This window comes from Vicugna pacos, chromosome 1 (assembly GCF_048564905.1).
Source record: "Vicugna pacos chromosome 1, VicPac4, whole genome shotgun sequence".
Lineage (NCBI taxonomy): Eukaryota > Metazoa > Chordata > Mammalia > Artiodactyla > Camelidae > Vicugna > Vicugna pacos.
In genome coordinates, this window is record NC_132987.1 from 103,625,833 (window position 1) to 103,650,359 (window position 24,527).

At 32.8% G+C, this 24,527-nt stretch overlaps 1 long non-coding RNA gene across 2 annotated transcripts in view; it reads right to left on the bottom strand.

The window, feature by feature from the left end:
• Positions 1-24,527, bottom strand: part of LOC140698244 (uncharacterized) — a 55,874-nt gene that overhangs the window by 29,619 nt on the left and 1,728 nt on the right. The window lies entirely within an intron of this gene.

Below are 24,527 nucleotides of genomic sequence, written 5' to 3' on the forward strand. Positions count from 1 at the left end.
TATATTTCATGAATCTCTCCTATTAATTGATTTTTAATATATTTTTGGAAATATATTTAGTTTCTTTAATAAATATTGTCAATTATGATCAACATTATACACTGGACAAGAACACATGTAAAATTAACACTACGTTATGTAGCAGAAAGCTTCAAATGAATTAAATAAACAATATTTTACATCTCATATGTCTTTAAGCTCATTGTTATATTAAGCTCACTGTACCTTCGGAGGGGCATATAAGGAAGTGATAGAAGATCAATGTGTTCATTTATAAAACACAGTGCAAGTAATTTTTGCTTTTATAAACTAGGTTAATTAGCCTTGGACACAACATATTGCTATCCATAAGAAATAAATAAAAAGTTACACAGTTAATAACTCTATTTCTAATAATCTATTTTTTGGTTGTATAACTCCCATTATAATTTATGTTTATCACAGCAATGTAAACTTTGATACTTACAAAACAGTTCTCCCAAATGCAGGTCTGAACCATAAAACTCTTAGAAGAAAACATAGGCAGAACTCTTTAACATAAATCAGAGCAATATTTTTTTGGATCTGTTTCCTCAGGCAAAGGAAATAAAAGCCAAAATAAACAAATGGGACCTAATTAAATTTAAAAGCTTTTACACAGCAAAGGAAACAATCAACAAAATAAAAAAACAATCTACTGAATGGAGAAAATATTTGCAAATGATATGCCTGATAATGGGTTAATACCTAAAGCACATAAATAGCCCATATAACTCAACACCAAAAATAAACCCAATTAAAAGAATGGCAAGAAGACCTAAATAGACATTGTTCCAAACAAGACACACAGATGGATAACAGGCACATGAAAAGATGCTCAACATCTTTAATAGTCAGAGAAATCCAAATCAAAACCACAATATCACCTCACACCAGTAAGAAAGGCGATCATCAAAAGGATCACAAATAACCAATGTTGGTAAGGATATGGAGAAAAGGGAACCCTAGTACACTTCTGATGGGAATGTAAATTTGTGTAGCCAATGTGGAAAACAGTACAGAGGTTTCTTATGCAGTAGAAACTGAACTACCATATGATCCAGCAATTCTGCTCCTGGGCATATGCCTGAAGAAAACAAAAATATGAGACAGAAAAGATACATGCACCTCACTATTCATAGTGGCCTTGTCTATAATAGCCAAGATATGGAAGCAACCTAAGTGCCCATCAAAAGATGAATGGATAAATAAGATGTGGTATATATACGACAGAATACTACTCAGCCATAAAAAATAATGAAATTTTGCAATCTGCAACAACACGGATGGACTTGAAGGGTATCGCACTTAGTAAAACAGGTCAGAGAGAGAAATACAAATACTGTATGGTATCACATATATGTGGAATCTAAAAAATAAAACAAACTAGTGAATATAACAAAAAAGAAGCAATCACAGTAACAGAGAACAAACTAGTGGTTACCAGTGGGGAGAGGGAAATAGAGAGGGGCAAGAGGTGGGCAGGGGATTAAGAGGTGCAAACTACTATGTAAAAAATAAAGAAGCTATAAGGATATATTGTCCAGCACATATAATATAGCCAACATTTTATAATAACAATAAATGGAGTATAAAGCTTAAAAATTCTTAATCACTATGTTCCACACCTGAAACTTATATAATACTATACATCAAATATATCTCAATTAAAAACATTAAAATAAAATAAACTTTCATTTTTGACAAATGCAATGGTTACAGACTGGATCCATATAGTAAATATAAACTGAAGCCTGGGGCTATGCAAATTTCTCCCTAAATTAAAGAATGCTAAAATCGTTTTCTCTGTCACTCATTTTTTTTTTCCTTCAGCTTCCTTAGTTTCTTTATTTACTGTATTTCTCAAGTTGTCCAATTTATGTTTATGGGGCAAATCTAAAAAAAAAAAAATCAACTACTGTGACTGATGTCACCACTCACACATTTTAAATGACATATACTGAAAGGACGACAAGCTGAAGAGCATCATCTGTGCAGCAACATGATTTTTGTTGGCGCATAAACATCTCTCTCCCAACTGTAACAGACACTACACTTACCCAAATTCCAGCTGGCACCTCCGAAAGGGCATAAAGAAATATTTACAGAGTGATAGAGAATCACACTTAACACTGCTGGTAGAAAGGTTCTGTTAGTATAAAGGTTCTGCTGGTAGAAAGACTCTGTTATTTGTATTTCCTATAAATTATATTTTATTTAGGGGCTTCAAGGTACTCTATGCTGTGGAATCTAGAGGAATCTTTGAAAGGATGCTTAAGTAATTTTTCAGTATTTACCTTTTTATTTCATCTTTGGCATTTTACAGTCAAAATAATTGCATTAGAATACCTCATTTTTTTTTTCTTTTCTTTTCTTTTTTTTTTTTTTTTTTTTTTTTACAATATCCTAGTCACTTGATCATTTTCTAATCTAAACATTCAGGATACTTTTAGCTCTTAGAGTTGGTATTTTATATATATATGTGTATATATACATATATATACACACACACACATATAATATAATATAATATATATTACTCTCTACTCTCTAGTTTTCTTCTGCGGAATTCTACTTATATATGTGCCTTTATGTATTTCTTCCACATGTTTTTTTTCTGTCACATGTTCTGTTCTCACCCCCTTCATTTAGAAACATCTCAGGATATTTACACACCAGTTGTTCTATATGTTTATTTTCACCAGTCATATATACATATACATATGCATACATAGAATCCTTTTTTCTTTAATTTTCATTGCTCAGAATATTCTATTTGTTATTTGAATGTATTAAACTCTATTTTTTTACTAATATTAATTAACAGTATGATGGTGATTTGAGAGTTTTTTTTTAATTGCTGTTGTTTTGTTTTTGCTACCTGAATTCTATGTCCTTCTGCTGTTTTTCACCAGATATTTGAAGGTCCCACCACATTCATGCTTCTACTGTCTTTTCTTGTATCCTTCCAATTCTATTTCGCTTCTCTCCTCCAAAATTTTAAGTCACCTCTGTTTTATGCCTCACCTCCTCCTAAATTCTGCGCTTTTCTAAAAATACCTTTCATTGTTTGCACTTCTGCACAGTGCTAGTTTCTTATGAAAGATACAGGGAATACATGTGAGCCTTGACTGTAATCTTAATCTAAATGTTCTACGTCTAGAAAACAGATAAAGGGCAATACAATCCTCGTCTATCTATCAAATTAAAGCTAATAATTTATGGAAGATGAATATGCAGTTACCCTAGTATAAATTTTATATGGTTTATGTAAGTATACTGGTCTAGTTACTTAGTCTATAAAGAAATGTCAACATTTTAGAAGACCCCAAATATGGGGGAATATAAGTTGTAAGATACTGTTTAAAAGTAAATAGTAAAATAAATAAAATATACATCAACAAACAAAAAGAAAAAATTTTGTTTGATACCAATGATCAATTCTGTGCTATTAAAAGATGCCTCTTTTGTGGGCTGAATTGTGTACACCCACAAATTCATATACTCCAGGATCTTAAGATGTGATTTTAATTAGAAATGAGGTTCTTGGAGATATAATTAGTTAAGATGAGGCTGTTAGAGAGGGCCTTAATCCAGTATGACTGGTGTCCTTATAAAAGGGGAGTATTAGAACACACACACACACAGGGAAAATATCATCTGAAGACTGGAGCTTTCCTGTCACAAGCCAAGGAACTATGAACTTCAGAGACAGGTCTGGAACAGATCCTGCCCTAGAACTTTCCAAGGGAGCAAAGCCCTGCCAACAATCTGATTTCAGACTTCTGGCTTCCAAACTGCGAGATAATACATTTCTGTTGTTCTAAGAACCCAGTTTGTGGTGCTTTATTGTAGCAGCCCTAGGAAACTAACACATCTTCCTTGTCTTCATAACAACATTGTGTTTGTTAATTCATATTTGCTAGTTTTTATCTCATTGCTGTTAAGATAAAAATATTATTGATAAATGCAAAGTGGTACATGTTCTAGCATCTGCCACCACCTCCAGCTTTATCTTATAATCTTCCAGGACTTAACACTACCCTCTGCTCGCTCCAGCCACACTGGCTGCTGGTGCTATTAGTGATTCTGCATCCTCCTGTCATGGTCACCATCATCGTCTGCTCCTTGAATGGGCCTTTCTTTTCCCTGTTAGAGAGCCTTTTCACATTTTTTTTTTAATTGCAGTATAGTCAGTTTACAATGTTGTTTTTCTCTGCTTAGAAAAATGTCTTCTCTCCCTACTCGTTTCCCATAGTTAACTACTACTTACTTATTTATTGGCTTAATTCTTGGTCAACATCTACAAACTTTTCAAGAGCAGAGAGCTGTGTCTGTTTTCACTCATCACTGCATTCTCACTTATCAAATGCGTTCTCACTATCAAATGTGTTCACATAAATAAATGAATCAAAGAGAAACATTAACTGTGGTAGCTGAGATTATAGGAGTAGATGCAATCAAATTACTTCATTTTGGTTACATGGACTTTGAATTCTTTATGTGTGAACATAAACATACTCTAGCTCAAAGGAATAATACCTGATAAATTCACATCATATTTTTTATGACCCTCACTATTTCAATACATGCTCTTTAAATCTTAAGAATAAGCTGTGAGATATGTATAACATCCCTCCCCACAAATACATTTTTTTTCGATGAAGAAACTGAGCATCATTAAAATAAACTGCTATGATTTTACCGACAGCTATCCTATTATAATATTGTGTCATGGGCTACAATTTAAGTAAATATTTGATAAGGCTTTGTATTCACAGTAGTAGGAGAAAGTTTCATATTTGAACAATGTTTGAGGAAAGAAATTATTTTTCAGGAAGTGATTTAAAAGTAGTTGGAGATATTCCTAAAAACAAGAGTGGAGTTAGTATTCAAAATTGGCGCTTCCTTTTGAATCATCCTCACCAGTGAGCTTCCAAGAGTGAACATTTCTCATTTCAGTGATTGCCAGATATACTCCATGTTTATGTCAATGAAGTCAACACATGAAAAGTACTTTAGTCAACTGCCTACATTATTGAATTAAAAAGAGTGTCTCTTATGAGGACCTTCTAATCTCTTAAATTCACGTCTACCTGAAATTTTGCTTACTTTGTATTTCTAAATCAATCACTCAGAAACTGCAAGTACACATCATCTTTCATGTTCCTTTCTGGTCTAGCCATTTTTCTGGATGGTGATTTCATGCTTCCATATTTTGCTGTCACATATGCTTTTGGGGGTAAAAATAACAGCAGCAGCAGATCCGGGGTCATGTAAGATCAAGATAAAATAAAGATAGCACATATTTTTAAGGATATGGATGGGAGGTATCAAAAATTCCTAACTTATTTGATTCCTCTAAATATTTATGCTTCAATATCCAGGCTTCTTGTGTTTATAACCAGAGAAGCCTAAGGCAGAAGAGAATTCAAGTTGGGCAGCAGTCAAGCAACATATGGGAGCACTATTTGGACCAAGTTATCAGCAGACTCAGAGCTCTGGCTACACCAGCAAATATTTCAGCAGCAACAACAGTAGTTGCCAATTTTGTGTGCCTATTATACATCAGGCCATGTTTAAAATTTTCACATGTATAAATTGTTTAATTTAAATCATATTTTCTTATCTACTTATAGATACAATATAAAACTAAACAGGTTTGACTCCTGCTGCAAATTATTTAGTGAAATTTAAAACTCTTATTCTTATTTTTTTCCTTAAAGTGCTCTAAATCTTCAGCCAAAAAGGAGTTTGGTTATCTGGATCCCAACTGATGAACAGCAAAAACTTTACTAAGTGCATTAGCAACACAAACTATGGACCACCAGCCTGTCCTGGCTCTGGGAGCCCCTACAGTCTGCTGCTCAGGGCTATGCCTCAACCACCTCAATATGCCCCGTTTGTAGCCTTGTTCTGGAATCCCTTTTTGGGTAACTTTTGCTTTTCTGACTCTGAGGAACAAAAAGAAACAGAGATCATTGTACAGAAAGTGAAAAGCCATTGTTACCTTAAGTTTGGGTATTAACTGGAGTCAGAAAACTACCAGGGATTGAGTTATTAGGACCAGCTTTGTTATCTATTCACCTTTATCAATTGGAAATGTGCTTCATTCTGCACGTTTCCTAACACTTTACTTGTTAGCCCCTTCATGATTCTTGGTAAAAATCCCAGAAATACTAAGTGCAAACTTCTGAACCTTGATTAGGCTATTATAACCTGGGCGATTTCAGTTAGGCGGGAAGCTGGGAATAGTTACAGCAGTGATGTACTTGTCTATAAAATTAACATATGATTTGCATGATTCTATTAGTGTCACTGCTCTTCTTTAAGAGATAAAATCCAACTTTAAGATGTCATCGTTACCGTGAAATTAGTGATAATTATTCTCTATTTCCAAAATTACATTTTAAAAGTAGTGAAATTGTTAACATTTAAATGAATTTTACACATATCACCAAGTATCAACTAAGGGTGAATACTGTGCTAGCCATATAGGATACCAAAATAATTAAAATACAGATATTATCCACGTGATACATGTGATAAGTGTTTGTAGACTAGAAACATTTATAATGCTATCTGAGGTTATTCACCATTATAAGCTTTTGTCCCCCTTCTGTTACTGCCACCTACAGAAGAATAATGAGACAGAGTACTGCACAATAAGTGATGGAAAAGAGATGTGGTTCATGAAGCAGTAGCTGGAAGATGCAGAGAGAGAGAGGGAGAGAGAGAGAGAGGAAGAGAGAGGGAGAGAGAGAGAGGCTTTTGTTTTGGTAATGTTCACAAATGATCTGAGTTAAAAGTAAAGAAAACAAAACTAATCAGAACGGAAATGGGGAATTAGAAACAGATCCATGTGACAAAATGTCTTTGTTCATTCAAGCTGCTATAACAAAAATAACATAGACTGAGTGACTTGAAAAACAAACAAATATTTCTGACATCTGAGAGCTCCAAGACGAAGGAAGCTTCAGATTTGATGTTTGGTAAGAACCTGCTTCCTGGTTCTTAGGCTGCTGCCTCCTTGCTGTGCCCTCACTTGGGAGGGGAGGTCTGTGGGGTCTCTTTTGTAAGGACCCTAATCCCATTCATGAGGGTTGTATTCTCATAATCTAATCACTTCCAAAAGTTCTACCTTCAAATCCATTACATTGAGAATTAAGTTTTAATATATGAATTTGGGGGACGTAAACATTCAGCCTAAAATGCACAAGATACAAAGATAAGCAAAGATCAGTATGAACACACACAAATATTTGTGAGCTGAGGAGAATAGCAGGTTAGTAAATATTGTGGGAGGTAAGGATTTTATATCCAACTCAGTAACCCTTCTAACACCAAGAACACTAGAGGACAGCAACAAGTTGTAAAATGCAACACTCAGGGAATACATACTGGGCCACAATTCTTTCTTGAGACTCTACAAAAGGATGCCCTTCATCAAAAAAAGAGATAATGGAGGAAACAGTGGCAAAAGGAATGATGGTTAACATTTTGTATAGTTAAAAGTAGTTCTAAGTGTTTTAAAGTGTATACATATATGGAAGAAAAGTATGTAATATTGTATGTTCTGAAAAATAAAAATTAATGTAACAAAGGGAGATGAGAGAAAGAAAAAATAAAGTAGTTTAAGCACACTATCTGATCCATAGGAAATAGGTGGGAGTCAAAAATACTCAACAATGCAGTGTTATCAACTATAATTACCATGGTATGGATTAGATCTTCAGACCTTACTTTATAATTGAAATTTGTACCTTTTTACCAAACTCTCCCTATTTCTTCCAACCACTAGCCCCTGGCAACCACTTTTCTACTTTTTGTTTTAATAAGTTCAACAATTTTTTTTCACCTATAATTGGTATAATACAGTTTTTATCTTCCTCTGTCTGGCATTAAACTTGACTAACCAGACATTCAAAGGCTAAACAAGATAACAGGAGCCTAAAGACAATTTTAAAAGGTATAAGAACAGTGGTAACTACTAGAGTAAAAATATGAATTTTCTTAAATATCAAAAGTATTTTAAAAAACAATGTAAGAAGTCACACTGTATAAAGAAAGAAAAAAATAATTATTGTATAATAAGCATAGTAAGTATAACACAAAGTAATGTAAAACTTGAGACCCAATATACTACCTTATCCTTGAGTGTTAATGGGCTCAACCCACCTACTGAAAGAAAAATAAATCTAATTGTAAAACAGATAGATAGATATATGTAAATTTAAAAGGACATGAAGCATTCAAATCATGGATAAATTCCTTTCTAATCTGAGTTATGGGAAAGAATCTCTAAATTTGACTCAAAACCTAGTTGCAATAGAAAATTCATTTATCTGATGTGAAAATTAAAAAAAATAAAAACCTTGCATGTCTTGAATAGCATGAACACAGAAAACAAGTAACAAATAGAAGAAATTTGCAACATATATCAGAGATAAAGGGTTAATGTTAGTTTTAAGTGTATAAAACATTCTTATAATTGAAGGAATCAAGACTAACAACCATGCAGGAAATGTGCAAAACATAACAAAAGAGATTCACAAAATGATATAATGACCTTTAATCATATGAGATGTTCTCATTCACTCATTATAAACACATGCAAATCAAGCCTATACTGAGATATCATTTCTCATCTATCAGATTATGAAAAATGAAAATCTTGATAACATATCAAAATAAGCATTCTCACAGGTTCATACAGCATGAAAGGAAATTTGATTACATTGATTAAACCGTGTATACATTTACATTTTGACCCAGAAACATCACTGAAGGTAGCTAATAATATGAAAATATGTATTACAGCATTTTTTATAATTACAACATTTCGGAAACAAAGTAGATGTTCATATATAGGAAGATTAAGCAAACTGTGGTAACTCCTCAGATGGGAGTCATATGCAGCTGCAAAAAGGAATATACAGCATTTCCGTTAACTAATTGAGTGCTTTCTAGGATATATTGTTACATAAGAAAAGCAAACTGCAAAAGAGCGTATATATTTTCCTTTTTTTTCCAGAAGAAAGGGAAAATTAAATGTTCATGTATCTGCTTAGTCTTGCAAAAAGAAATCCAATAAAAACAAGCCAGACAAAATTGCAATTATTTATAGTGAGTAGGTGAAAATAACTTGGAAGTGCTGGATCTCATGGTTTAAAACTTCTCTAAATATATCTTTTGCATAGTTTTACTTTTGGAACTCACTGTAAAAAATTAAACAAAATCAATAAGGATGGAAAAAAAGATGAAAAGAATTACAAACAGAAAAAAAAAGAACAATCTTATTTTGAATGACTAACATTTAAGAGGAGAAAAGAACTAACCAAATAACTTTAAAGTGCAGAATTTTCATGATAATGTATACAATCTAGAAATAAAAATCTCTAGACAAAATCTAAGTCATAATTAACATGTGTGAGTCTGGGTCAGTATGAAAAATAATAAAACTAATCTTTTTTTTTTAGTTTGAGCAAAATAATTTTATTGAGGATAAATGAAGCCAGCTTTCTCATTGTTGAAGTACTACATAGAAATAGAGAGAGAATAAAATAACACCTGTGATGTTCTATTGTAATTGGAGGTTTCAGTGTGAAAACTTGATCTAAGGCTCTCTGAGTAACTGGCTCATTACAGAACTAGACAAGTAAAGTATAAAATAAGCCTGGAACTTTTTTTTTCCCCCAGAAAGTAACAATTAAGAAATTTAAGAAAAGAAAATTAGGGTATGTGAAAAAAAAAAAAAAAAAGGACACTGGATCCAGTTTGAAGGTGCTCCCACTGGAGAAATCTGGGACAACTTGACTATCAAAACAAATAACAATATCTATGCATCATAACCCAATAAATAAAATGAGAAAGCATGTGTTTATATTTAAATAATTAAATAAACAATTATGTAAGGAGGGAGAAAGTAAACTTATTCATTTAGTGTGGAATTCCACCAAATAAATGTAAAGGAATGATAGAATGATGGAGATTCTCAAAAAATGTCATTTAGTGATCATGATATTTATAATTGTTTCAGGTAAGATTCAGGAGTGGATGCCAAGTCTCATTAGAAAAAGACTGATGAGAACCAGGGTATAAAATAAGTATATATACCTATATACTATTCTCTTTCTCTCTCTTTTTTTATATATGTATACACAGATAATATATTTTACATATTATATATAACCCTTGGGCCACTTAAGTATGTATATTATATATACACCCCAATGAGTATATTATATATATATATAGAGAGAGAGAGAGGGGGGAACCAAATATGACAAAATTTTAAAATTGGGAAACCTGGGTGAAGAGTATAAATTTTTAAGTACTCTTGCAACTTCAATTAAGTATTAAAACATACGAAAATAAAAGCTGCAAAAATGGGAAATTCTTTAACACTTGTGACCACAATTTTTTCATTACAAAATGGGAAACAGAGTATAGTTTTAATTACAAAAAACAATATAGGTAAGTAATGTAGTACATAAGTGAACCATTAGAGTGTAGATTCTAAGCATATAACAGTTTCCCCTCTACTTCAAAGATGTCAATATGGCTAAAAGGTGTCAGCTCATGAACAACACATCATTTTATGTCTACAGTGGATGCTATTACAACACTAACTTCTAACATAACAAAGTTTATCTGTTTAAAAGTGGGAGTTGTCTGAAATACTTTTCTACAATGACAGACGGTATATGGCATGAAAAGAACTAGGTTCTGGAAGCAGACAACCATGGGTTCAGATTCCAGCTCAGCTACTTTGAGCTCCCTGATATTACAAAAGCTATGTAGGACCTCTAAGGTTTTGTTTCTTCATCAACAGCAAGAGGATAATTAGTAATAGTCACTTCATGGAAATGTCATGGGGCCCAAGGAGAATATATAAAACACATAGCAGAATGCCTGCACCAGAGTTAGTTTTTTATACATGTTAGCTAATATAATTAGTAAGGATTACACATAATAAATAGAGGTAGTTAAAAATTGCTTCTCCTCAGCTCACGACAGGGGAAACATTTCCGTGGATAGAAACACAGACTTCTTTTTCAGTACTCTCGTTGCAGAAGAAAAAGAAAAAAGAAAAAACTATATCCAAACTAAGTTCCTCCACGTGACACTTCAGAGATTTCCCTTGCTATCTGTTCCTATTTTCAATAGACATGGTCAGACAAAATTTCACTGCCTCAACAACCAACCTCTTGAGAATTTTATGAGCATTTTTTTTCTATTTTCTGCAGGACAGAGACATACTGTGCAATGGGAAATTTCAAGTGTGTTTTACATTTCTTTGACTTGCCACTCTGCAATTTATCAAATGTCCATTTTAAAACATTTTTATTATTATGTATTGGACTTTAATCTGAAGGCTCAAATGCTTTATTTTATTATTGTTGCACTTTGCTAAATACAGCCAGTAATGCAAAAGGAGCAGAGAAAATCAGTTTTCTTCACAATTTTTCAGGTTTACACGATTGGACTGCTCCGCCTCTGGACACTGCACACTTTGATGAATACTGACTTCAAGAGTTTTAGAACAAAAATAAGTTTAGTCAAAAATAAGTCTGGGAAAGAAACACCATTTTAGAAATGTCGAAATTACACAAAATGAAGAGATAACAGAGGTTTTATTATTAAGTTAGTAGCTATGAAACTAACAAACTGCTATGGCGCTTACTGAATCTTGCTGATTTAATTATTTAAGACCCAATTATAGAGGACAATGCTATTTCAAGCAGTTTAAAAAATGAAGGTACCATCTAATATATTATCATTCTTAATAAAGATAATGAATATCTTTATTGTTTTAATTACTTTATGATCACTATTTACTAGTGACACACATTTGAAAATATACAAATCTAGCTTTAAATGAAGTTACAAGTTACATTACAAAAGCTAAGCTTCTTTGAAAAATAAAATATGTTTCTTTGAAAGAGAAAGGAATCATAGACTCTAAGGATCTACCTTTTTCTTAAGTACAGCTGTAACCACAGATTTATCAATATCAAGATAATTTATATTAATTTATAAATACAACAAAATACCCACAGGATCATTTAAAGAAGCTTCCAGTATGCAGCCCCCTTTATTTACCTATGAAGCATTGTCTGAGTTTGAACAACTGGTGACAGTTTTAAGTCTGCAATGTTCCACTTCTTTGATTTTTATAGATCGGTATAGAAATCTTTATCCTAGAAAATTAGCCATTGAATTCATCTGGGGCAGCATGTGCCCCGAGGAATGCATCATCAGGCCTGTGCATATCAATAATTTAAAATAAAAGGGTGAAGGAGTATCAACAGTTAAGCTCTTAAAACGTGGCTTTTAATTAGAAAAGGATGTTAAAATAGGGCAACACTTTGGAGAACTAAAATGAAACCCATTTGTAACATATTGGCAATTAAACTTATTCCTTTTTTATTATTCCTTAGAAACTCTACGTTGCACTTACAGGGCAAACCTAATTCTTTAATGCTGGTTTTGAATCACAAGTTTAAGCTGACAGTTACTAGGTTTCTTATTTGAGGTTTTTAAGTTCCTATGTGCTGCTTTTAAAAAAAGCTTTTCACCATTTCTTTCTTTAGGTCGTACACATTTCTTGGAAAAAAAGTTTTTCTGGATTATAACAATCCATTTTCTAGACTGAATAGTAAAATAAAGTGTTAAGTAAACTTTATGTTCAGGAGTCTGGTGCTTTTAATGAGGGTTTGAGGATTTTTACACATTTAATACATTTAAATGAACAAGGGATTTTTCTAGAGGCAGAATGTGTAATCTAAACATTGTTGACAAAATGATGATTTTAACCACTTCACTGAGGTTTATTTTCATATATTTAATGAGTGCCTACTATTTGGCAGCTTTGAGAACTGAGGTAAGATCACATCATTCTTTTGAATCAAAAAATACTCTGCAGGGGAAAACTATTTTGCTTATATTGTATTTTTAGAAAACACATCAACACTTCCATTTTAAAAAGGTAAATGGGATTTGTACTTTAAACCAACTGTGCTATTAATAAGTGATCTGACCATAATTATAGTCTTAAAGCAGCACTGAACTTTTATCCAGAATGTCTACTATATAATAAAATATATTCTGTGTTTAGCAGAAGAATGATTTTGATCTAATGAAGCCCACTGCCCCCAAGAGTAGCAGAAGTGAATATTCTGTAGAAGGCATACTAGTCTTTCTCCAACACATAAGCTAATATGGATTAGAGTTCTACCCTAAATAACTCAGTCTTCATCTATATTCTAGTATCTTTCATAATTTATCAAAGCCATCCTTAGGGCTATTCATATACAGGGGTGATTACTATGGGATTAACAAATGTCCAGGATTTATAATTCTATCATTTCTTTATTTGACTAATATTTAATGGGATCAATTATGCCCCCAGCATTTAGCTACATTTGCGTGCACCTTCCTCATGTTTCAGATTTACTTTCATACCTCTGGGCCTTCACATGTGCCATTCCTCTTGTCTGTAATGACCTTTTCCTTATTCTTTACTTGGATTATTAATTTGCCTTCAGGTTTCAGGCAAAGTTTGACCTCATGGAAGCCTTCTAAATTCTCCATCCAGTACAGTACAATTCAAAATGCTCCTCTTCTCTGCTCATACATGATTCTTTGCTTTATCTATGAATGTACACATTACAATACATTATGATCATTATTTTACTTATCTTTTCTATAGTCAGATTCTCTACAATAGTTAAAATTTTTACTTGCTATTCATTTAAAAGAATTCACTCCATATTTCAGGTAGTTCTCAAAAGTACTCATAGATTGAGAATTTTGCCTGGTTCTCATTTACATGTAGTTTTAAGGGGTTATGTTACTAAAGTGGCTTGTACAATGCTTAATTAAATTAATATTCATTGAAGAGGTATGTGTGTCAACACTGTGTTGGGTACGAGAAGGAAAGTTAGGATGGCATATAAAGAGATGATCACAAAATTCTGTTTCTGGACAAGATGGAGAAGCAGCAGATACTAACTAAATCTTCTCACTGACAGAAAAATCAGTAAAAAATTATCCCAAATACCCCCACTCAAAAAAATTACTCTCTTGATTGTAGAGAGCAATTAAATCAGCCAAGAGTCTGTAGGGAGAAGAGTAATATAAAAGAGAACAGAGGCCAAGTGGGAAGCAGCAGCCAGGGGACTCCATTTGTAACTGAATTGGAGAAACCCCTGTTTAAGTTTAGACTTTCAAAACTGCTATGAGTTGAGTTGCCCAAGATCCCAGAGAGAGGAGAATTATAAATAACTGAGTTCGAACTGAGCATGTACTTTCCCTGGAGATATCTGCCTACCCCTAAGTGAGATACACACACACACACACATACACACACATATATTTAAAAAGTGTGAGCAGAGACATTGTCAATCTGACTGGTGATGTTGAGGCTCCTGAAGCTGCAGTTCTGGGCCTGTGGAAACACAGGTCCTAGTAACCATTCCCTACTTTTTGTCAAGACCCCTTAGAAGAAAGGGTAAACAGGAAATCTGTCAAGGCCTTCAAACAAATCAAAGACCCAAATGGGTCACAATCATCTATATACATAGACGTTTGCCCAGAAAAAAAAGAAAAAAAAAAAAAGGTGTCAGTTAAAGCCAAAAGACAACAGATGACACCTTTAAATACTGAAAGAAAAAAAAAGTTCAACAAGAATTCTACTCCCAGAAAATATATCTTTGCTCACTTAAGAGAAATAAAGGTATCTTCTTAATTAAAACACACATTCACACACATACACACACGCATACATACACACAAACACACAACATGGAGAGAAATTAGTCAGACTATAGCTCTAAAATAATGCCTAAAAACATTCTCCATGCCAAAGTGTACAGATTCTATGTGTAATGATGTGGAAGCATGGTCATGCAGAAAGAAATTAATATTTCAACAGAATAAGTAGGTTGGTAAATGAAAGTAAATATTTACTATCAAAACTATAAAGAAAAGTCTTTCTGCATTTAAAACACATATGAATTAAAATATTCACCAGCAGAATATGCAAATAGAAGGGAGCAAATGGAATTTCAGAATTGTTTGCCTTAAAAACTTCTTAGGTCTTTTTTTAGCCTTAAAAATGTAAAAGTATTAATTTTGGATGCACTATAATGATTCAAAGATACATAATGTAATCATTACAATAACCGTCAAAATGATTAAATTATAATTGCAATACTAAAAAGTGAAAAATAGAAGAATAATAAGCATTTGATTGATCCAAAAGAAGGTAGACAGAAAAAGAAAAAAGAACACATGGAAAAATAGCAGAGTATGGTGTTAGACCTAATCTCAAAATATAAGTATACCTTTAAGTATATATAAAAGAAATATTCCAATTAGAAATATTATAAAATAAATTGTCAGCCATCTATATACTATAAATACACTACAAGTATACTACATCATTAATTATATGCTGCTTATAAACTATTCATTTTAACTATAAACATACACAACATTCAAAGTAAAAAATGATAAAAAATATATATACCATGCTGGCACAAACCAAAAAAAAAAAAATGTGAGTATACAAACAAAATTAATAAGCCTTGAGCCAAGCGCATTAAGAAAATAAGACAGAGGACACAAATAAAATAAGAAATAAAAGAGGAGAAATTACAAGTGGTATAACAGAAAGACAATAACAAGAGAATACTATGAACAGTTAAATGCCAACAAGTTGGACAACCCAGAAGAAATGGATAAAATTCTAGAAACATGCAACCTTCCAAGACTAAATCAGAAAGAAATAGATAATCTTAATAGACCAATTACTAGTATTGAAATTGAATCAGTTATCAAAAAATACCATCAGACATAAGTCCTGGACCTGATAGCTTCACAGGGGAACTACAAATGTATAATGAAGTGTTAATAGCTATCCTTCTCAAAATATTCTAAAAAAACTGAAGAGGAGGGAATACTCCCAAATTCATTCTATGAGGCCATCATTACTCTGACACCAAAATCAGACAGACACTTCGGGAAAAAAAAAAAGAAAGTTATAGGCCAATATCTGTGATGAATATATATGCAAAAATCTCAACAAAATATTATCAAACCAAAGTCAACAATATACAATAAGGATCATATACCCTGATCAAGTGGGATTTATTCCAGGAATGGAAGAATGGTTCAATTTCTGCAAAGCAGTCAATCAACATTACATTAACAAAATGAAGGAGAAAAATCAATAGATGCAGGAAAAGCATTTGGCAAAATTCAACACCTATTCATGATAAAGATGCTCAACAAACTTGGTAAAGAGGGAACATATCTCAATAATAAAGGCCATTTGTGACAAATCCACACTAACGTTACACTTAATGGTGAAAAACAGAAAGCTTTTCCTCTAAAATCAGGAACAAAACAGGGATGCCAATGATTACCATTTCTATGTCAAATAGTATTGGAAGTCTTAGGCACGGCAATTAGACTAGAAAAATAAATTTTAAAAAATCAAAATTGTGAGGAAACAAGTAAAATTGTCTCTATTTGCAGATGACATGATACTTTATATAGAAAACCCTTAAGTCTCTATCAAAAACTATTATAACTAATAAATAAATTCAGTAAGTTTACAGGCTGTAAGATTAATACACAGTAACACATTGCTTTTCTATATACTAATAATAAACTATCAGAGAGAGAAAAGAAGAGAACAATCTCACTTTTTTGCATCAAAAAGAATAAAATACTTACGGATCAACATAACCAAGGAGGTGATACTCTGAAAACTACAGAGCACTGATGAAGGAAATTGAGGATAACACAAACACATGGAAAGATATCTAGTGTTCACGGATTGAAAGAATTAGTTATCATTAAAATGCCCATACTACCCAAAACAATCTACAGATTTAATGCAGTCCCTATCAAAATACCCATGACATTTTTCACAGAACTAAAACAAGTAATTCTAAAATTTGCATGGAACCACAGAAGACCCCAAATAGCCAAAGAAAGCTTTAGAAAAAAGAACAAGGCTGGAAGCATCACTCTCCTTGAGTTCAGATATAATAAAAAGCTACAGTAATCAAAATGGTACGGTACTGTCACAGAAACAGACACACAGATCAGTGGAACAGAATAAAAAGCCAAGGAATAAACCCACATACTTATGGTCATTTACTCTATGACAAAAGAGGCAAAAAAATACAATAGGTAAAAGACAGTATCTTCAATTAGCTGTTCTGGGAAAACTGTCCAGCTACATGTGAAAGAATGAAATTAGAACATTTTCTCACATCATATACAACAATAAACAAAAATGGACTAAAGACCTAAATGTAAGACCAGAAACCATAAAACTCCCAGAAGAAAAGATAGGCAATACACCGTTTGACATGTCTTAGCAATATTTTTGGATCTGTCTTCTCCGGCAAGGAAAACAAAGGCAAAAATTAACAAATGAGACCTATCTAAATTTAAAAGGTTTTGCACAGCAAAACAACAAAACAAAAAGACAACCTACTGGATGGGAGAAGATATTTTTAAATGATATGTCTGATAATGGGTTAATACCCAAAATATATAAAGAGCTCCTACAACTCAATATATATTTAAAAAAAAACAAAAAAACAATTAAAACACAGGAAAAAGATTTGAATTAGATACTTTTCCAAAGAAGATATACCAATGGCCAACAGACATATGAAAAGATGCCCAGCATCACTAAGCATATATGAAACAAAATCACAATGACATATCACCTCACACCTGACAGAATGGCTATCATCAAAAAGACAATGAATAACAGATTTTGGGAAGGACGTGGAGAAAGGGGACCCCTACTTTACTGTCAGTGGGAAAGTAAACTGGTGCTATCACTATGGAAAACAGTATGGAGTTTCTGCAAAAAATAAAAATAAAACTACTATATGATTGTGCAATTCCACTCCTGAGCATATACCCGAAGAAAACAAAAATACTAATTCAAAAAGATAAATGCACCCAAATATTCACAGCTGCATTATTTACCACAGTCAAGATATGGAAGCAATCTAAGTGTCATCAACAGACAAATGAATAAAGAAGGTGTGGGGTATATAGATACACTATAGCCCAGCCATAAAAAAGAATAAAATTTTACCATTGACAACAATATGGATGGACCTAGAAGGTATTATGCTTAGTGAAATAAGAGACAAAGACAAATCCTGTATATTATGACTTATATGTGGAATCTAAAAAACAAAAGAAAGGAATGAATGTAACAAAACAGAAACAGACCCATAGATACAGAGAAAAAACTAGTGTTTATCAGTAGGGAGACAAGTGATGGAGGAGCAAAATAGGGGGAGGGGATTAAGACATACAAATTACCATGTATAAAATAAAAATAATAATAGTAATAATAAAATAAATAAGATACAAGGATATAATGTGCAGCACAGAGACTTTAAACAGTATTTTATAATTTTAAATGAAGTATGATTTATAAAATATTGAATCACTATTGATTGCACACCTGAAGCTCATATAACAATATTTCAATTAAAAATACACTTCAATTAAAAATAAAGAATGTGATTATGGACATACCAGCCTTGCATAAAATAAGATGTTAGGCCAGATGTGCTACTAGAGATAAAAAATGATATTTATACTGATAAGAGCTAACTTCCAGGAAGAAAAAATACTATATTTTTATTTATTCTATATAAAACAGTGACTACTGTAATAGAAAGACAAATCCTTAATCATACTGCAGATTTTAAATACACCTCTATCAGTAAATTACAAAGAAATCAGATGATAGTGTCAGTAAGTAAATTAGAAATGTCATAATGTAATTGACAAGCTGAATCTTATTTTCATTTATAAAGCATTATATGAACAGAACAGTTTATTTTCAAGTTCATATGGAGCATTCACCAAAATAGAACATACACAGCCCAAATTTAGACCACAATAGTCCATAAATCAAGTGTTAAAATTTTGAATAATATAAGTATTTAGAATGTTTTATATCAGCACAGCAGAATCAAAGTAGAACTTAGTAATAATAAAACCTAAACATTCACATATTTAGAAAGTAAGAAATAGACATTCTTGTAACATAAATAAGTAACATAACTTGTAAGTTAAAGAGCAAATCTACAAATAAATCTGCATATAGTTTGATGGTATATATGATGAAAATATGAATAAAATTTGTGAATGCAGCAAAACCAATTGTTACAGGGAAGTTTATAGTTAAAATTCATTTAATAGAAATAGAGGCTGCAAAATCAGTATTTTAAGTATCCATCACAAGAAGCAGGTAAATAGCTCCTCTGTCCCCACAACACATAGGAAAAAGCAGAAAGGACATGATAAACATGAGAACAAAACATAGTTATTTAGAAATCATTCATATAAAAGAGGACTCTAACAAAGCCAAAGCAGATTTTTGGAAAACATTAATAAAATGTCCATATCTGCAGGAAGACTGCCTAAAAATTAAATCAAAGCTACAATTTATACTTAGGTGGAATGAAAAACAGTGAATTCTTTCTATCTAAAAGCTACTAGAGAATAGCAATTTAATATCAATAATTTCTTAAATTAAATGAAGTAGAGAAATTTCTTGAAAAAAAGATTTTCTAATTAGAGAAAAATTATCAATATAAATAGTTCTAATTTATGACATACTTGAATCAATTATTTACAGCATTGCCAAAATTTCATTAGTGAACTCTTACAGTATTGTGAAGAAGTATTAACGTTAATTTCATAGAAATTCTTTTAGAAAATAGAAAAAAGGGGAATATTTCCAAGATATTATATGTGGCTAGCATATCATTAATATTTAAACTTTATAACAATCATACAAGAAGAGAAACTTTCAGCTTGCATATTAACACCAAAACCTTACAGACTGTACAAGAAAGAAAACTTACATCAAATCTCTGGTACGAATAAAAATCCAAACATTTTAAGCAAAATTAACAAACTGAGTTGAACAGTACATAAGAAGATAGTATATAATAACCAAGTTTATATTAGTGCAAAATTGAATAAATGTTAAAAAAAGAAATCACACTCACATGTTTACAGCAGTTTTCTTCATAACTGCCAAAAGTCAGAAGCAACAGAGGTGTAAGTGAATGGAAAAATAAAGCTCAGTACATCCAGACAATGGAATACCATTGAGCAATTAAAAGAAATTCATGGAGGAATCTTACATGTGTTTCACTAAGTGAAAGAAGCTAACTGAAAATGCCACATATAATATGTTTCCAACTACATGACATTCTGGAAAAGGCAAAACTATGGAGACATGAAAAGGATCACTGGTAGCCAGGGGTTGGGGAAAGGAAGGAATGAATAGGTGGAACAGAGGACTTTTAGGGCGGCAAAACTACTCTGCATGATACTACAGTGAGATGGCATGAAGACGTGCCATCTTACATTTGTCAAAACCTACAGAACAGTTCTAATGTACACTTTGGACATTGGGTGTTAATTTTGTATCATGTAGGTTCATCAGTTGTATCAAAAGTAACACTACAGTGTGGGATATTGACAGTGGGATGCTGTGCATGTGTGGGAGCAGTGGGTACAAGGGAATTCTTTACGATTTCAGCTTAATTTTGTGTGAACCTCAAAAATCACATGCCTATCACTAAATATAACAAAATAGATGTAATAGCTCCACACAGAAAAATATGCAATAGTACTTAGAGAAAAATTTTAAATATAAACAAATGGAAGGACAGATCATGCACATAGGAATAGGGAACTCAATACTTTAAATATGCTGGTTTTCCCCCAAATTGACCTATACATTCAAAATGAAACTGATTTAAATTAATTGCTGCAGAGTGTGCGTGTTAACCAACTGATTATAAACTGTAAACAAAAATGTTAAGGCCAGAAATAGAAACAATATTCTTAAAGAAGAACAAAGCTGGTGACTCGCATTCTCAGATATAAAGACTGACTATAAGGATATATTTCTCACTACTATTTGCAAAATATTTCTTTAGAACTATGGTGATATGAATGGTTGAAGCAGAATACTTTTTTTTTCTTTTTTACAGTTTTGGAGCATTTGCATAGATCAAAGGGACGATTCATTAAAAAGTAGAAGGTATGCTTGTCATAAACTTCTACAATAAAAAGAAAATATGTCCTTTCATTTGTCTCTTAAAAATTCTACTCCTAAAGGTTTTTTTTTTTTTTTTAAATTTCAGGTTTTTATTCATATTAGAAGACTTCTCTAAGTGTAACACTTTCCACTGTTTTCAGTCATCTCGGTCTCTCTTCCTGTCATGCACAGAGTAAAATTCAGAGGAGGCTGTTAAGGTTGATGCCAAGATTCCTTTAACCTAAACTCTGATTTTATGATATATCCTAAATGTATGTGAGGCATAGTTTCATAAAGATAGTGGGGAGCACTGCATAATGATGGCTTTATCTGTCCGCATTTACAGACTTCCAGGAAAATGGGGCTCTGTGTGTTAGATGTTTCTGTTTTCCCGCATTCCACCTCTAGGCCAACCTCTGTCTACAGCAGGCTAACTCCAGTGCACAGTATACAGTTGTGTCCTTTCTGCCACAGGCTGTTTACCAAAACTACAGACAAGCGCAGTTGGGAAGTACGCTGAGTGCCTCTCCTCTCTCCCAAGATCCGCTGGAAGAGAGGAGCCCAACGATAATTGTCCCAGACAACCTTCCTTTAAACAGACAATTCTGGGAGGCAACTATGATTCTCAGAAGTCCTGGATGAATGGAGTCCTTCCAACCTGCAGGAGAAAAGTCCCTTGCTGACCTCTTTTCCTCTTCTGTCTCTCTGACTTTTCCTTCCCTCACTCCTATTCACCCATCACTTACATGCTACCTATGCCCTAGTCCTGTTTCATGCTGTGCTTTTAAGGTAACATAAAATAAAAACTATGCTATGGAGCAAAGCAAGAAGTGGCCTTTGATTTAATATGTAAAAGGCAGAGGAAAGTTGAAAGTCACTCCGAGGTTTATGTTTTAGGACAGCATAGAAATAACTGGCACTATCACAAGGAATGGAAGCACGCTCACCCTCTTTCCTTCAAAACGTTAATGAAAATATAGGGCATATCCTTTGCCATTTTGCAGATAATGAAATGCAAGTTGGAGAGTAGAATTCTTTCAGAGATGTATGTAGAATTTAGAAATTCTTAATCCTTGCCTGGTCTGACAGAAATACTTCTTTTCTGTGAACCACATTGTTCAAACCTCTGATAAATGCCATCATTTAATTGTAAGATAAAACAATAATTTTACAACAGAATTCAAAGTTTTAGTTCCATTTACAATAAATGTCACAATCTTAAACTCACTCTGATTTGTAGGCAGTCCTCAAGTTTGATTTTTAAATAAGTTCCTTCCATTTATTTATCTCTCCTATTCCCCTATAAATATTGCTATGCAATTTACATGCACAGACCCATGAGTTTAAAAATAAAATCTTCTTAGTGAAAACATGAAAATTTCCCACAAAATACTTTTCAATGTATTACTACCCCAAGTGCTTATTTATGTGATACTTTTGTTTTATTCCTGCTGCATAAAGCAGAAAATATTACACAGAAATCAATGGACCATCATTTATAGTTTTCTTCAAATTACAATATTTAGAGACCCTTACAAACTTTTATTGTTCTGCCTACCTAATGTGCTCATAGTAATCACTTTATTACAGTGTTACTTAAGCTACTGCTGCTTTAGGTGTTAACAGCCATATTATTTAATCAATGACATCAAACTGTGGTGTTGAGAGTATAACTATACTTCTTCATAAACTGGTAGGTTGCAGTGCTGTGTTAAGTAAAACAAAATACAATTTATGCCTGTTGTTACCACGTATTTTTACTGCTAATTTTCTCTTGAAATCTTTTCTGTTAAATCAATGGCAAGAGAGTATTTCATACTAATTTTTGTTTTCAGTTTTTAAGTTACATTAATGACATATCCTGGTTTCCCTACTGAGTCTCCTTAAACGGAAATCTGACAGCTAAGTGTAATATATAGCTCATTTAGTTTAAAAATAAAGTGAATATCTGTATATTTATAGTAGTACAATAATGGATTTATTCTGATAATTGCTAAGGTGTTTTGAGCCAAAGCATTTAAAATATTGAGAAAAGTTGAAAATATACTGACATAAATACTTGGGTTTTTTTAGCATGGGGGAAATTCTTAACCAAAATGAGCCTTTGATATGAGTGCAAAGTGAGTCAGATGAGTAAAGGTCTCTGGAGATGAGCAATTTCCTCCTGTAAGGTAAATGTAAACATTTCAGGAGAGCAGGGTACTGTGTACAAAGGAAGAAAAGATGATTAAATTACTTGCTGTCCTAGAGAAATCAATTTGCTTCATTGGGAAAGCCATTTATTCTCAGAGTATTTTACTTATTCAGATTCATGACTGGGTCACATGCTTATTTCCTGCTCATGACCAACCTTTATTTATGAAAGATAAAAATAAATTCATTATCATTTGTTTTTCTTGTTCTTTTGAAGGTAGCAAATAGGTTAAACTGAGAACATGGAAGGGTTTAGGCATCAGACAGAAAATGTTATAAGCTCGTTAATATCTAAATGTGTAATTTTAATCAAAACCTTTATTCAATTTAATGACATTTCCAATTTTAGGTATTTTAATGGCTGGCATCAAAAATAAGCATGTAATATTTCTGTCTTCCTAGCACAAATACTGAAGCTTATAGTTCTATTATTGTTTTTAATGTTCTAATATACCATGTACTGAGTTATGCAGTGTAGTATTTAATTAAAAATGAGAAATAAACACACAGACAGGTCTAGTGGGGGCAAAGTGTCCACATGGACTACAGTCACCATTCAGTCTGACACTGATATCATCTGGATGGAAACAGAAAAGAACCAGAGTAGCCAGTGGCCTAACCTCAGAATGGTTTGGCTAGTGACAACCCAGGAGCCCATGTCATAATTCTAAAAGGATTAACCCCATGGCTTGGACAATGGGAAGCGACGGGTGGATGATGATGAGTAATGAGTGACTTACTTCACGCTCCTTGGTGAGAGGAAACTACTTAATCCCCCCTGAGATTCCACTGTCCTGCTGCAAGCTGGACCTGTTTAAACATACACCATGGAGAAAGGGGACCAGGTCGAGGTCCTGGTCTGGCATCAGGTTCCATCCCCTGTCTATTTCATTTCCTTACAGTGTTGCCTCTCCAGGTCAACACACATGGTATGTACAACCAGGTCTATTTCCTAAAGCAGCAACCACATTAATATCTAAGGATCAAGCCACAGTGTAGTTCTTACAGAAAGGGAAGACCTTCCCATCAAAGTTCCTACTAAATATATGCATTTTTAACCTTAACTCTTCTACTGTGGTTTCCAGTCACAGAAGGGGCCCTGATGGAAACAGCTTTCACCAGTGGGCCCATTCATATGACCAGCAAGGGAATCTATTCAACTGTTAGGTATGTGGGCTGCCTGTATCAGCTCATCAGG